The sequence below is a fragment of the Mesitornis unicolor genome, unplaced genomic scaffold (assembly GCF_000695765.1).
Source record: "Mesitornis unicolor isolate BGI_N332 unplaced genomic scaffold, ASM69576v1 scaffold6671, whole genome shotgun sequence".
In the NCBI taxonomy this organism is placed as follows: domain Eukaryota; kingdom Metazoa; phylum Chordata; class Aves; order Mesitornithiformes; family Mesitornithidae; genus Mesitornis; species Mesitornis unicolor.
The window spans coordinates 57,858-72,119 of NW_010163072.1; the positions used below are offsets into that span (position 1 = coordinate 57,858).

The 14,262-nt window shown below is 40.9% G+C and overlaps 1 long non-coding RNA gene across 1 annotated transcript in view; it reads right to left on the reverse strand.

Moving 5' to 3' along the window:
• LOC104547941 overlaps nucleotides 1–13,303 on the reverse strand; it is a 26,624-nt gene extending 13,321 nt beyond the window's left edge. Inside the window, exon 1 of the long non-coding RNA XR_728198.1 lies at nucleotides 13,007–13,303. This is a non-coding gene — a long non-coding RNA (uncharacterized LOC104547941). The remainder of the gene's footprint in view (nucleotides 1–13,006) is intronic.
• Between the last annotated feature and the right edge of the window lie 959 nt (nucleotides 13,304–14,262).

Sequence of the window (14,262 nt, forward strand, 5' to 3'; positions counted from 1 at the left end):
CCATACGGCTGCAAGGGTCAGTGTCATCTCAGATTATGTACTGTACAAGTGCTAGCCATAGGAGAATACCCACCCACAGGCCCTACACTCTTGGGCAGGAGGTCACTAAACACTGGCAATTGATCTATGGCTCTAGAGACTCCAAGGAGGGGAACAGAAAACCAAATAAAATGAGCAGACTTCCTTTTATTTTACTATATACATCTTATTTTGCTAAAGATTAATAAAGCACTAAGAATGACACTATTCCATCAATTCAGTGATAATCAATACCAATGATGAATGAAAACAAATTATCACAACTCAGAGGAACATCCTTAAACTAAATTCCTCTCCGTTTCCTCCTGATACAGAAGCAACCTTCCAAAAATTTCTCTTTGTTTGAAGTCATTTTTCTTCAGAGACTTCCCAGCTGGTTCACTGCATTCACACAAGCCTGTCTAACTTACAAACTCAAGATAAGACCTATTTTGCTTATCCTATCAGTTCTTAGCTTCTCCCAGACATTAGTAACACAGGTAACATATCCAAGCCTTGTTCTCAGAGGGTTGGAACTTGGAGTTACCCTCTAAACCACTCTTTTCTACTCTGAAGCTGGAAGCCACGTTGTGCATGCCATGGGTCCAACAAGGGATGTCCCTCTGTCACCCAGAGATCTTTTCTGTTGAGTTCGGCACGGGCATTGCCTCAGTCAGATCACAGACCTGGCTTTGCATCTCCCGAAGCCTTTCAAGTTGCAGTCTGACATTTGAACCATACTTTTCGATTCCTTACATCTCCAGAGGCCAAACACACTCCAATAATTCACACAGAAACCCTGCACAGTGACTGGTGACTGAAATGCAGCCAGCTCTCAAGTGAAGCACAGGCAGTTAAAAACCAAAGAGCCATGCCAAACGGTCCAGAGGAGAGGAAGAGTTGAAGATTTTTTTGTAAAGAGAAAGTGTATGGCAAATTTAAAAAAATCCATGAATCAAAAGCTGTAACCTTTCTTTGCCAAAACTGGAGAGCCTAAAAGCTCATAACTCTACATTAGTACAGCAATTATATTAGCTTTCCTGTATTTTAAAAACCCAAGACAAAAGTTTAATGCTTCTGACTTTGCTTTTTAAATAGAAAGTGCGAGTTACACTAGACAAACTCCAATTTAAAATCTCAGCGGGGCTGACAGCTGTGTTGAAGAAGAAAGCTTTTTCACAGTACAAGCTTGTGGGTTGATTTTAATAACGGACATTTTCTTTCCACAGATCCACTATTTATATTCCTTTTGTTATTTGAAAACCTGTCTGGGGAGAAATAAATCTGCCTGCATCATAATTACACTTGCCTGCATTTCCTGCCTATAATCAGACTAGGACCTATGGCAGCAGCCATAGGAAAACTGGACGATCTATTCTGCATGGGTTGGTAAGAGAGACTTCAGTTATTTTTCCAAAAGGATAATCTATTTTATGGAGAATAAATTTATTCTGTCAAATTTTCAGGAATCTGAGGTATGGCCAGGAGCATTTTTTGGCTTATTTCTGAAATAAAACTTTCAGAGGACTCCTGAGTCCGTCTTCCCAAGCTCATGACTCTTTTTCTTCCAGTTGCTCACAATTCCACCATCTTTTCTTGAGTCCTTTCTTCACTGGAGCTTGCTTGGAGGGTGCAAGACAAAGCAGGAGCTGCTCACTGGTAGGAGTTGGATGCAGGTATCTGGCAGAGCAAAGCAGCATTTCTGTGGCTCCCTGTACTTGGGGTGGGAAAGGAAGACGGATGTAGGCTGGTGCAATCTTAGCAAGAGAAAGCTTAGGGTTGTACAACTCATAGCTGCATTCAAACCCCCACAATAATCCAAGAATCAGGCTTTTTTATGGAAACCCACTGGCGATGTTTTACTTTGAATATCGCTGCTGCTTGGACTACAAATGTCAAAAGCATATCTGTAGTGATGCGCTGCTGCGGGCTGGCCTTGGGAAACCCCTCATAAAAATCTGTCAGGGAGGCTGGGTAACTTCCCTCTGCCAATGAAGTCATCTGCTCCGGTCACAGCTCTGCTCTCTGCACTCTCCCTGGGGCTAATGCAAACATTTCTGAGGAGAAAACCTGCCTGGCTTACAAATACACAGCTCTTTGCCACATGCAGGTATTTGCAAATCGCTGATAGAATAGCTTTTTCACAGATACCTGCATGCACATCGTGCTCCACCAGCGTGATGACTGTCCCGGGGGGCATCTCCATGAAGCATGGAGACACCCTTTGCAGTTGGGAAGTTGGTCAGCACGAACAATTCTGGCACTGAGAAACTGCGCCTCCATCCTCCCTGCTCATGAGGACCCTCTTCCCAGGTGTGTGCTGCCAGGAGGATGCTGTGCAGAGCCACCAAATATTTCGTTAACTCATGTGATTTTCACCTTGTCAAAGCTCCGCATGGGCTGCCTCTCTTTCACAGTTGCCAGGTGGTAATTGCTAACCAGGAAAACAGGGCTTTTCAAACAGGACTGCTCTTCACAGAGAGTACATTGCTCTCTCTCAAGAGCCATAATCCCTCTGTTAGCACAAGTCTCTGCTGCCTTCCTTCTGTTTTTCATTCCTGATTTCTTGTAAATGCTAATTTTAGGGGTATTTTTCTGTGTCATTTTGCTGTCAAAACTGTAAACACCAGACTATTACTAGGCATCTCATCAAAGGAAGACTTACAGATGTTTGGTCTTCATTATTCTGTTACAATTTTACAGTTGTTTTCTTTAGCAGCACAGTAAGCAAGCTATTTCAAACCTCCCAAACATGGCTTATGAATTCCTCCTGTTTCAACTTGCAGTCATTTATAACTGACAGCAGCTCCATCTCTGCTGTGGTTACAGGGCTGCTGCACACACAGCTGTGCCTGAGGTGGCTCCAGCGTGGCCAGGTGGGAGTAGAAGCTTCCTCAAAAGTACAAGGCCTGCAGCCCCCATGAGGAGCAAGTACCCAAAATTCACAGTGACAGTCCTGCTACATCCATTACATATACCCCGAAGACCACTCCCTACCATATTTCTTCTGCATATTATTTAATTTCACCAAGTTTTGTGGCTGTTTGAAAGAAACTAAACAAGATACATGCTAAATCTCGGAGATAGCCTGTTGCAGAGCAGCTCTGGTAACACCAGTGGAGATCTGTGTGCAAAGGCATCATGCAGAGGCGCAGAGATATGCCCTGAACATTTGCTGAGGCTGTAAGTATGTGGCAGATAAACATCTGAAGCAGGAAAAGCACGGAAAGTTTCAGGTAAAGAAACAAAGTGCAAAGCCACAGTAAGTTCGTATTTTCTACTATACCAATCTGTACCGGTGGTGATGATGAAACCAGCCAGAGGTCGGATCCAGCTGTGGACGAAATCACTGGCCCAATTCTGCTGACTCTACCAGGCACTGGAGCAGGCTTCAAAAGCAAAAGTTGCCCAGATAAGCAATAGTGGCAGAAACAAAAAAATACTTTTGCATGACTTGGTCCTCCAAATTGCTAACATATGTACTGACCCCATATCCCTGTGTCAGTTCCCAAAAATGACCCACGCAGTAAGTAATCAGCTCCAGTAGCCTCAAAGAGGAGCACCATGGGACCGTAAAGATTGACAGAAAGTCCCTTTTTTTTGGCTGTCCTACTCTCATTTAGTAACAGCTTGTACCGAGCACAGCCCCTGCTGCAGTGCTGTTTTCCAGCTTAGGTATTTAAGGAAAAATACAGATACACCCACAGAGACAGCAGCAAAGGTCAGTGGCAAATGATCTTCACTGCAAAAAGCATTAATGGCAATGGAAGTATTAATTGTTCATACCAAAAATCAACATAAAAATCCATGTAATGCTGATAATGTGGTAAAGCAGCCGGTGAAATTCCTTACTCACCTTTTGGCCACTGTTTTTTGTTCTATGTACTTGCAGAGTTACGGAATTTGCATTCACTTGGAATTTAATTGTCTAGAAGGGGCTCTTTCTCCTACTGTTTGTACAGTATCTACCACTGTCAGGCCCTGATCTCAATAACCAATAATAGCTGCAGTCTATGTGATAAGCACAGACAGAAAGGCTCCCGCATTTCAAGCACACCGCTCTCTTGGGTAGGGTTCACACTCTCAAAGGGGCTTCTGCTGCTGTCTCTTGCCCACAGCTCAGCACTGAGCCCGGCTCAGCCTCCTTGCTTTCTATGCGTCCTTCAGGACCTAAATTGCTCATGTGCTATAACAGATGCAAGAGGTTTCCTTTAGGCTCATGCACAAGCATAAATCGATGTCTTTATTGTATTCTAGGTTACGCAAAAAAGCATCAGCCTTGTGTATTTGTGCTGTATCACCCAATCAGTAAGCCAGAAGAAGTAGGGCCAAATCCTGAGAGGGTTAAGCCAGTCAAGCTACGTCAGCGAACACCGTCTGAAAGCACCGACATTGTTTGGCATATGTCTTAAACTGTCAGGAAGAGCAGACAGTGAGCAATGCAGCACTTGACCTGTCAGCATGATACGGATCATTTACATAGCTTTTTACAAACATTAACAGATTAATCCTCACCTTGGGATGCACAAGGAAGGTTCACTAGCTCTGACGAATGGATCTGGAAGCTGACTCACACAGTAGTTGTAACCTGGTTTCCAGGAGAACGCAGCATCTTTCGTTTTATAACAGCAGAGAAGGGGATGGGACTTTGTACCTCCAGACCAGGAGAAAAAGAAGTGTGAAGCAGATAGGAGATTTGGCCAAACCACTTGTGTCTATGGAGAACTGGGGCTTTAGGGAGTTTCTTAAGTGCTGATTTCCCAGCTTCCCTTCAATCCACACCAGCTGTGGCAATCCCAGGTAGGATGGCAGCTCTTGCCCCAGCACAGAGGACACAAAGCACTGCATTTCACACCCAAAGTGTAAAGCAAACCAAGCAGCTGAAGTGGACAAGTCCTATCTGGTTGCAGTTTCCCTATCCAAACAGCTATCCAAAGCATCTCAGCTCTTTGCATTTCTGCTTCTAAAGGCAGTAGCAGTCATCATACACTAACACACGGGTGAAAGTTGGGTCCTGTGCATAAGGCTTGGGTTTTGCATTGAGGACCAGGGAGGAACGGTGATGAATATGCCCCACAAGATCATAGTGATGGAGCTCACAGACCAAGAACGTGGGACATGGACATGGCCTGTGAGGCCATGCTGGCTGTTAAATTTAAATGCAAGGGGAACACCATTAGTGCACATGTCATTTACACAGCTGAGGGGTCTGGTCTTAGAGTATCACCGAAGGATGAGGAGTCGTCCATAAGCCACAAGAGACTGGGAGATCAGTTCCCCAGAGAGGCAGGACCTAGAGAAGTGTGGGCAAGGAGGACATGCCACTGGATTCTTAGAATATATAGTAATTCATCTGCTGTAACTCAGTAAAAATGTTTGGGATTTATTCCTAAAGAATTGAAGTCAGGAAAGGCCTCCTCTGTTTTATGAAGGAAATTGCTTATTGATCCTGTCTGTTTGCATCATATTCACACTGTGCTACCCCTGTGCTTAACCTGCAGGGATCCAGAGAGGTTGTTTCTCTCTTCACGCGTGACTTGACTTCTGCGGGGAGATGCTGCACCTCCACATGAGGCTTCAAAGAAGGACCAAGGATGGGAGGAAGGTTGCGAGGTAGGGAGCACTGGTGTTTCTGATGTTAAAATCCCCACGATGCTCATTTGGTGCATCTTCTTCTGTATGCATAAATCTACTGAGTGCCAGATGAGAGATCACAAACAAATCTGGAAACAGATTCAGTAAAACTATTGTAGGATTCTCTCTGTAACATTAGGCATGGTCTACTTAGTTTACTGGTTTAGTTTGGTTTTTTTTCCAAAGGAATATAAGGCTTTGGTGATGCTTTTGATCTATCTCCTCTTTTGAAACATTGTAGACGTGACTTGTGGTCATTTACTGGCTTACTAAAACACAGTGAGGAGGACTGGAATTATTTTGTGGTGAGTCATGAATGGATGGAGCAGATGTCCGGGGGCCCTCTGCATTCAACATCCACTGCATGGTTTTCAGGGTGGGGATGACGACGAGACCCAAGGATACCAGCGATCCCTTACGATTCCTTTAGAAAGCACGTGAACAGATGCAGAATTTGAGGGGTAACAATTAGAAGAAGTAACAGATTGACCCTTCCTCAATCAGCTCTGATGTGCTAATTATATGAAAACCTATTACAAGGGACATTACATTGCACACTCAGGATTCTCCCAGTGACGTGACACCTTGAAACCCTCCGAGCATGACATGGAGTCGTGTCAAAGATGCTGCTCCCTGTATATACTGAGTTAGCAATATCTCAGAGTGGCTGCAAAAGAGCAGGTATGATGTAGATGGTCACAGATTTCCATAGCAGCATTTAGAGAATGGATCGAGCTGTGCTAAGCTACAGAGCATTTTGATGCAGCATGAAGCATTTGCCATGGAAAGAAAACACAGGAAACCAAAACAAATGGATGTAGCATCAGTGAAACGTATGACTCTTCCTAGGGAAAGCTTTGTGTTCTAGCTTTGATTAATACAGCTAGAGAGCAAGTACTATGTTCAGCAGCACAGAAACAATGCTATCCTAAGGGCCATTGCGGTCATCCATTAAGAGCTACTTTCAAGAATGCTTTAAAAGCTCTTCCAAAATCCAACCTTCTTCTCCTAAGTATTTTGTACTGCTTCTATATTCAGTGAAATCTTACATTTGCCGTGAATACCTGAACAAAAACCTTTCAACCAGTTTTCAGTTTATGCACAAAGTGAAAAAGGAATTCCAACATCTGCTTTCTCATCCCAAAATTTAAATGGTTTTGTTTTCAAACATCATACTTGGCTTCCTTAAGGGAAACTTTCTGGTAATCTTAACATAGTTCAGTAAGATCTCACTTTACAGACAATATTGCTAGGTTTTGGGATGTGTTAGAGTCAAGTTCTAATTTTTCTCAACAAATCTATCACAGTTTCACATGGAGGAGAAAATGATGCTTTACGATATCTGAAGACATATGCATAAAAAGATGGGAAGTATTTTCAGAAGTTGGAAGTTAAGAATATGTACTACATTAATATCCTTGTTAAATGGGTGGCAAACTATCAAAGCACGATGATTTATATTCATAAATACCACAATATTTTCTACTCACACCATTTTTTTCTGTCTAGCTTGGCTGAAAACTGGAACAGGCCTTTCCCCACACTGCCTTCTCATAAAGAGATGTACCAGACATCCTTTACTCTTTTTGCAATCTCTTATTTCATCAAAGCTTACTGATCTCTTTGACTCATCAACTTTTCTCCAGGCCTTTTGTTTCTGAGGCTCTTACAATGAATGAAATGCTTGCTTTATGTTCATGGACTTCAGTGGTTCTCCAATGTTTCTTAGCCAAATAAAAATCCCCTTAACTGTCAAAGTTCAATAATTACTCTACTATAATAATCAGGTTTACTTTCCTGATCTGTTAATGTCATAGAAAATACACAAATATTATAAACTCCATGCTCAGATCCTCAAATGTATTTGGATCCCTTAGGACCCTTGGCTTAAAAAAGAACCAGGGGCAACGTGATACATTCTTTGTGTGTTTGAACTTGAACACTTTTCTGTTTTCTAATATCCAAGGTTCCACAGAAAAATTGCCAGTTTGACTGGAAAAGCCTTTTAAAATCTCTTTTATGATATTGACAGATAACAGGTCTAGTTTAGGACACAGGGCTGAGGTAGGCTGAGGACGACCCTGTGCACCATCACTGCTGGTGAAAATAGAGCGCAGGTGATCCTCTGTGCGTTGGAGGACAGTATTTTGAAGCAAGTTATGTATTTGCTTACCATAATGAAGTATGTATTGACTAAAGCATTTCTTTCTAACCCTTTTCTATTCTAAGCCAGTAAAAACTTCCTATCAGGAGAAAGAAAAGTGTACTTGATACAGTAGGGTGCATTTGAAGTTCTCTTCTTAATGTTTCTCAGGAATAAAGTACAAGTGAGATGAGGTTTTCAGTGGAAGTATGGCTTTTAATCGGACTTTCATACTCTTCTGCATTAATATGTCATTGGATAATTGGGTAATTACAATACCCATCAGCATCCAGAGGTGTGTCACACCTGGACGTGTATAAGCAGACCAGAGGGAGGCACATACTCCTTAAGCTCCGGGGATATTCTGCTGCACAACTCAGTCCAAAACTCCGGCACATTTGCAAAAAGCATTTTTTTTTCCTTCTTGACATGCACAAATTTTTCCTATGTTTGTATTAAGATGCCAAGGTAGTTTTTTTCCCCCAACTTCAGATGTAATTTTAGCAGCTCAGTACTTTTAGTACAAACAGTCTTTTCCTATTACATTAAGGGGATAAAAAGGTGAAAGATTACCTTGGACAGAGGAACACCGGGGTTAATAAAAATCGCTGTTAGGCACCATGTTCTCCATGTCATCCTTTTGCGCACAAGTGCCGGATTCATAATGACCTGTGTGAATTCTAGATAGCAAATCATGAATCTTTTTATGTTTTAACTGTAATTTTTTTTCTGTGCTGGAATTTGATTCATTTACCAAGAGACCTCAAAATCATTACACACCCCCCCAGCTATCCCTAAACCCTGACAGCTTAAACACATACACATGAACATCCCCAAGAACCTGTATGGCATGTTTAGGATCTTGCTATTGAGTAATTTTCTGTTTAATCTAGGATACACTTCCCCTGTGTAGTAAAGCAATTACATAATTAATGGTTACATTGAAACAGAATGGCTCAGGAGAGATAAAAGAATTTTTAGGACAACTGTGTCAGACTGGAGAGGAAGTACGCATCAATAATTCCCTCTCACAGTTGATACTTCAACTAGTATTAGCTTAAAAGTCCAAATGCAAGTCATTAAGCAAAAAAATGAACAAAATGAAGAGCAACCTTGCAGGGACAGTGATGAACTGAGAGTAAGGACATTTGGGTTCAATTCCGAACTCTTCCCTTGCCAGTATAGCTTTGGGCAGTTTCTTTGTTCCTCAGTTCCTTATCTATTTAATAAGGATATTAATACTCCATTAATTCTACTCCTTGCCTGCCTGCCCTTTGAAGGCCTCTTGAAGGTTTTTGAATCTTGAAGGTTTTCTGCTCTCTGCAAAACTCTCAGCAAAACAAAGACCTGCTTTTTGTTGAAGACTAAAGAAGAATTTAAGGAGGGAATCGCAATCAGGGCTTACGGCTACCAAAGTTGGTAAAAATTGCTGTTCAGTACCAGTAACATGGGGCTACACAATACGTAGTGCTAAAGATGGTCCTTCAGAGAGCTTCTAATTAAAGAGCTGAGCTCTGAAAACCAATAAATATTAGGACAGCTATAACAGATCTAGTTAAAAAAAATACACTTCCCTGTCAAAAAGAAAAAAAAAAGTAAAATTGTTGCAAATTTTCACTGAGAGAAACAGATACTGGTATCATTGCTTGTAACAAATTAAAGTCTGATTAAAAATGTTAAAATGAAATGTGTCATTTTGAAACCAGTCTTCACATACATATGGATTTTTACAACTTTTTACTTTTAAAAAACATTATGTCTTTTCAATTTATTATCCTGGTTTACAAAAAACACAGATCCTGATTTCTTGTCAGGTAAATATTCTTTCTGTGGCTATTTTTGTTTAAACAACAAAAGTTTAAGACTCATTTGGTTTTGTTTTGAGTTTTTTTTGCAGGCCTTTCAGAAATCATTTTTTTGCTTGATATTGAATCAGAACAGCTCAAGGCATTCCAAGTACAGGAACTGCTTATGTGTTGTATTATTAAAGCACATTTTTCTTGGGTAGAAATAGTTGCTACAACTGAGGAAAGTATTTCCACTGTTCAGCATAAATTCCCTGCTAATGCAGGCGGTTCAAGCTCTAATTCATGTAGTTTCTCCAAAGAAACAGTTCAATGGACTGAAATGAAATGTATGTGCTTTCAGCATCAGACCTCTATTGAACAGTATCTTAAAAGAAAAGGAATTGACTAATTTTACGTGCTTTAGAATTGACAGAGAAAGCCAACTACTGCTGTTGTGCAAATGTTTAAATAACTAAAAACGTTACTTATAAAAAAGTTCTAAGTCACAGTAAATCCTTGACAGAAATGTCTGCTAAAGACAATGAGCATCCTGCATCATGTAAAACCTTCTCTTTCAAAATCCCACACTCTTTAGAAAATATTCTGCTATTCTTTCTACATATATGTTGATATTATAACAATAAAAGAAACTAATTTATCTATGCTGCATTAGTGGAGTGTATGCATTTTAAAGGTTGCTATGCTTGCTTTTTCTAATATTTTTCTTTCTCCTATAATTAACACAAAAAAACCCACTATGCACTGTATCCTGAAACGGAACTGTTCTTTACAAATTATAAGGAAGGAAATATTATTTGTTATATAATATATACCCTAATAATACAGTCATTTATAAGCATGCAAAATTGCACAGGGAAAGAAAATCCAGATGGTTTTATGCTTCTTATTTCAATATTCATCTATGTTCCGTAGGAAGTTTACTATATTTATGATTACATATTGTCTTTCTATACCCTAAAGTCAAATATCTTCCTAGAGGAAGTAAAGAGAGAAACATAATATATTACCTAAAACTGAATGTATTTAATGTAGTAGAAAGCTTGGTAAGTATCCTTGAACTTAATAATAGTGATTACCTTTATAAGATCAGCGATATTTTAAAGGAAATTTTCTTATGAGTTGCCAGAAGAATTGACAACACCTAACAGCAATATTAATACTGCCACAAAAATAAATAAGGCAATGAATGATTCCAATAAGAATACACTGCGCTCGGATTTGGAGACTGCTAATAAAAGTAAACTTCTCTGATAATTCTTCACTAACAATGTAACTGTACACTTGCATGATCTTGAAGAATGTAATTAACCTATTTTTCTTGTCCTAATTACAAGGTAAAAGCATTCACATGCGTAAAAGGAAAAATGATTTTGTTTAGAAGGGAATACAAATTATGCCCCGAGCCTAATAAATCTGTTACCATGACAATCAAAGAGCCTGGTCTTACAAAACATTTCATAATTTATTCACATGAGTAGTTCTTACTCATACGAGTTGTCCCATTGATTGAAATAGAACTGCTGATGTGAGGAGAGATTTGCAATGGGAACCGAATTTAGGATGCAGTCCTTGTTCACACAAAGAGCTGAGGGGACTACCTCAAGTAAGAGCTTCTTTCCACAGTGGAGACTGGGAGATGACATTTATGGGTTGCATTGTCCTTCCTCAGTTTTCCATGTTGGTTCTTATACTTGTCACACATTTTGGATGGTAAAATACACGAACAATCTATTTCAGTGTACATATGTGCATACTTTGAACTTTTACTCCTGAAATCAAGGCTGGTTCCTCTGAACCCGACTGAGAAATTGTCCCACCACAGGAACGTGTTTGTATCATCTCCGTTTCCTCCTACTGCAGTGATTTGAAAAAGCTACATTACCATTCTCTCCCTAAAAACCATCATATGGAGTCCTTCATCATAGAAGGAAGAGTTGTATTGGGAAATACTACAAAATTTCATCTTTTGAATAGGATTTAACCTCTGATTCTTGTTCATGAGTCCTGGTGTGGCCTGGCCTTTTTGTTTGGCCCTTTGCATCTCTCTCACCCTCAATACCTGCTGCCAGGAACCCATCACCTTCATACCCAGCTGGACAGCCCATGAATTCACCACACAAACCCACTCCTGGTCCATTTCTAACACCACCAAAAGCAGTGGTATTTCCATGGGATTACCCTCGGAGCAGGGGCAGGTCCTTACCGCAGTTTGCTCCTCAAGAGACACTCAACTTTCCCTCTTCCAAACTCAGTGATCAACCAGAATGCATAAGAAAATATTGATTTTTCACATCTCCAGTCTTTCATCTTTTAGTTCCACTCTGATTTCTGAAACAGAGATCCAAGTAAACCAGGCTTTCTGGAAAACTGACCTGTTCTTCCATTTCCATACACTCACTGTATAATTCTTGATCTGCTTGGCAATTTCCTGATAGTGACCCAAAATTTTGTTAAGTCGGGTAGTTAGTTAATAACATCACTGTGCACTCCCCTAGCACCTTTCATCCAAGAAGATGAAAGCACATTACAGCAGTTAATGAAAAATATCTTGCAATATCCACTGAAACCATTAATAGTGATTCTCAACATGCGGCTAATAAACGACCAAAATTACTTGATATGAGAACATCTCATACTGGGTTTGCTTATTTTATGACTTGGGTCATCAAGAGTAACATTGTCATAATTCACAGTGGTCATTTTTTTGGCTTTCTAACATATATAAAAGGATCTGCCTTCCACTGTATCTGAAACACAGCATCCAAATCTGCACTTGATTCGTGTTCCCATGGGAAATAAAATAAAGTAAACCTTTTGTACCTGCAGATCTTGCAGACATTCAAACCCCATCTGTAGCTTTTATTTACTCAGACGATACTTATCCAGAACTATTCTTAAGTTGATACAGGATTTCTTTTTCCTCCTATTTTTGTCTTCAGGCAGTCAGTGCATGACTGAGGTGCAGGGAAGGTAAAGCACCATGACCCCAGAGAGACAGAGCGAGAGAAAGAGGAGGAAGGGAATGGAGGGAGGGAGGGAAAAAGAGAGAGAAATCCCAGAGCAAATTTTTAAACATCCTCTTTAGCGTGGAAATATGTACAATACAGCTGCTGATGTTCCAGTCCAAGTGCAAATGATAGCACAGGTGTGCACAAACACACACACACACACACACACACACACACACACACACAGTCACAAAGCAAGGGAGAAAGGCAGAAATGATCTTACAAAGCTGCTGCAGTAATCACGACATTTGCTCCTGGAAACAACCATACAAACAAACGTTCTTTTGTGAGCTTTCCACATTTTTTCAAATTTCATTTGATTGTTGCAGTTATTTTTATATCTCACCATAAGAGAAACATGGTTGTTAATATTAAAGGAAGGAAAAAGGCCTTACCATGCAGTGCATCAGGAAGAGATGAGAAGCACAGAGCATGCTGCAGAGATTAAGCTCAGCATGGCATTCAGATATCCTCTGGAATTGAAGAAAATTGTCCAACCCATTCCTCCTAACAAAGCAGACAAGTTTTCTCTAGGCTTGAATTTTTCACCAGAAGTCAGATCCTTACAGTGCATTATATTTTCTTCTTCAGGAGATAAATTTCCTCCAGTTAAGTTTCAGCTCCGCAATGCCATTTCCAATCAGCTCTAAGAAGTTCTTCATTTCCAGATTTGGGGTGTCATCAGAGGAACTCCAAAGAAAATCAAAGAAAGAAAGAAAAAAAGAAAATAATACCTTACCAAAGCCCTGAAATTACTATGCAGAAAAGGAGAAGAGAAAAGGAAAAAAAAACAACCACCCCTTTTTTATTCTGTTATCTATGTGTTTCACAGCAATCAGGACTACCTCTTTGGTCTCATATATGCAGTGCTGATTACCTGTAATAAAAGAAGAGGCAAAAACTTTCCCAATTCACACATGATGCATTTTCCTTACAGCTGCTCAACTCTGCACTACCAGACAACCCTTCTCATCCTGAGGAAGCTTTAAAACCATCTGACAAAAACATCAGCTGTCCCTTTCCCTTCCCAAGGATCATGAATATTAGAATTTCTAGAAAAGTGTTGGAGAGAGCTTGACAAATAACCCCAAAAATACAAATTAGACCTAAAAGCAAAGCCCTCGAAGCAGAAGAGTTCTTAAGCAAGGAGATACCTTGCCCGAAGGATTTGGGGACACGCGCATTAAGTCATCATAGGGAAGGAGAGAGGGATAAAGACCGGTGGCTACCAGGGGGGTTTGGAGAGGATGGGGTGGGACCGAATGGGTGTGAGGCGGGAGTGGGATCCTGAGTCACCCTCAGCCTCCTGCCTTCTCGCTGACAGCAGCTCGGGCTTCCCCTGCACTTTCTGCAAAGCATATTAATTGATTCTGGTTGCTGAGCAACTAACTCTGGGGAGCCACATCCACAGCTCCAGCTCCGCCACAGCTTCAGCAATAGCGACGGGGAGAGGGGATGGTGTCCCCCTCCTCCCTCCTTCTCCCAAGGCTCACTCCCCCTCCTCAGGATGCCCTCAGCTGTTCTGCAGGGGATCTTTGTGAGGAAAAGGAAAAAGCCCCCATTAGTGCAGCTGGGAGGGGAGCTGGGTTGTTCCCCCCACCCTGTGCGGTACTGGAGACTCAGGGGAGCAGCCCCGTTTCACGCTGCAGTC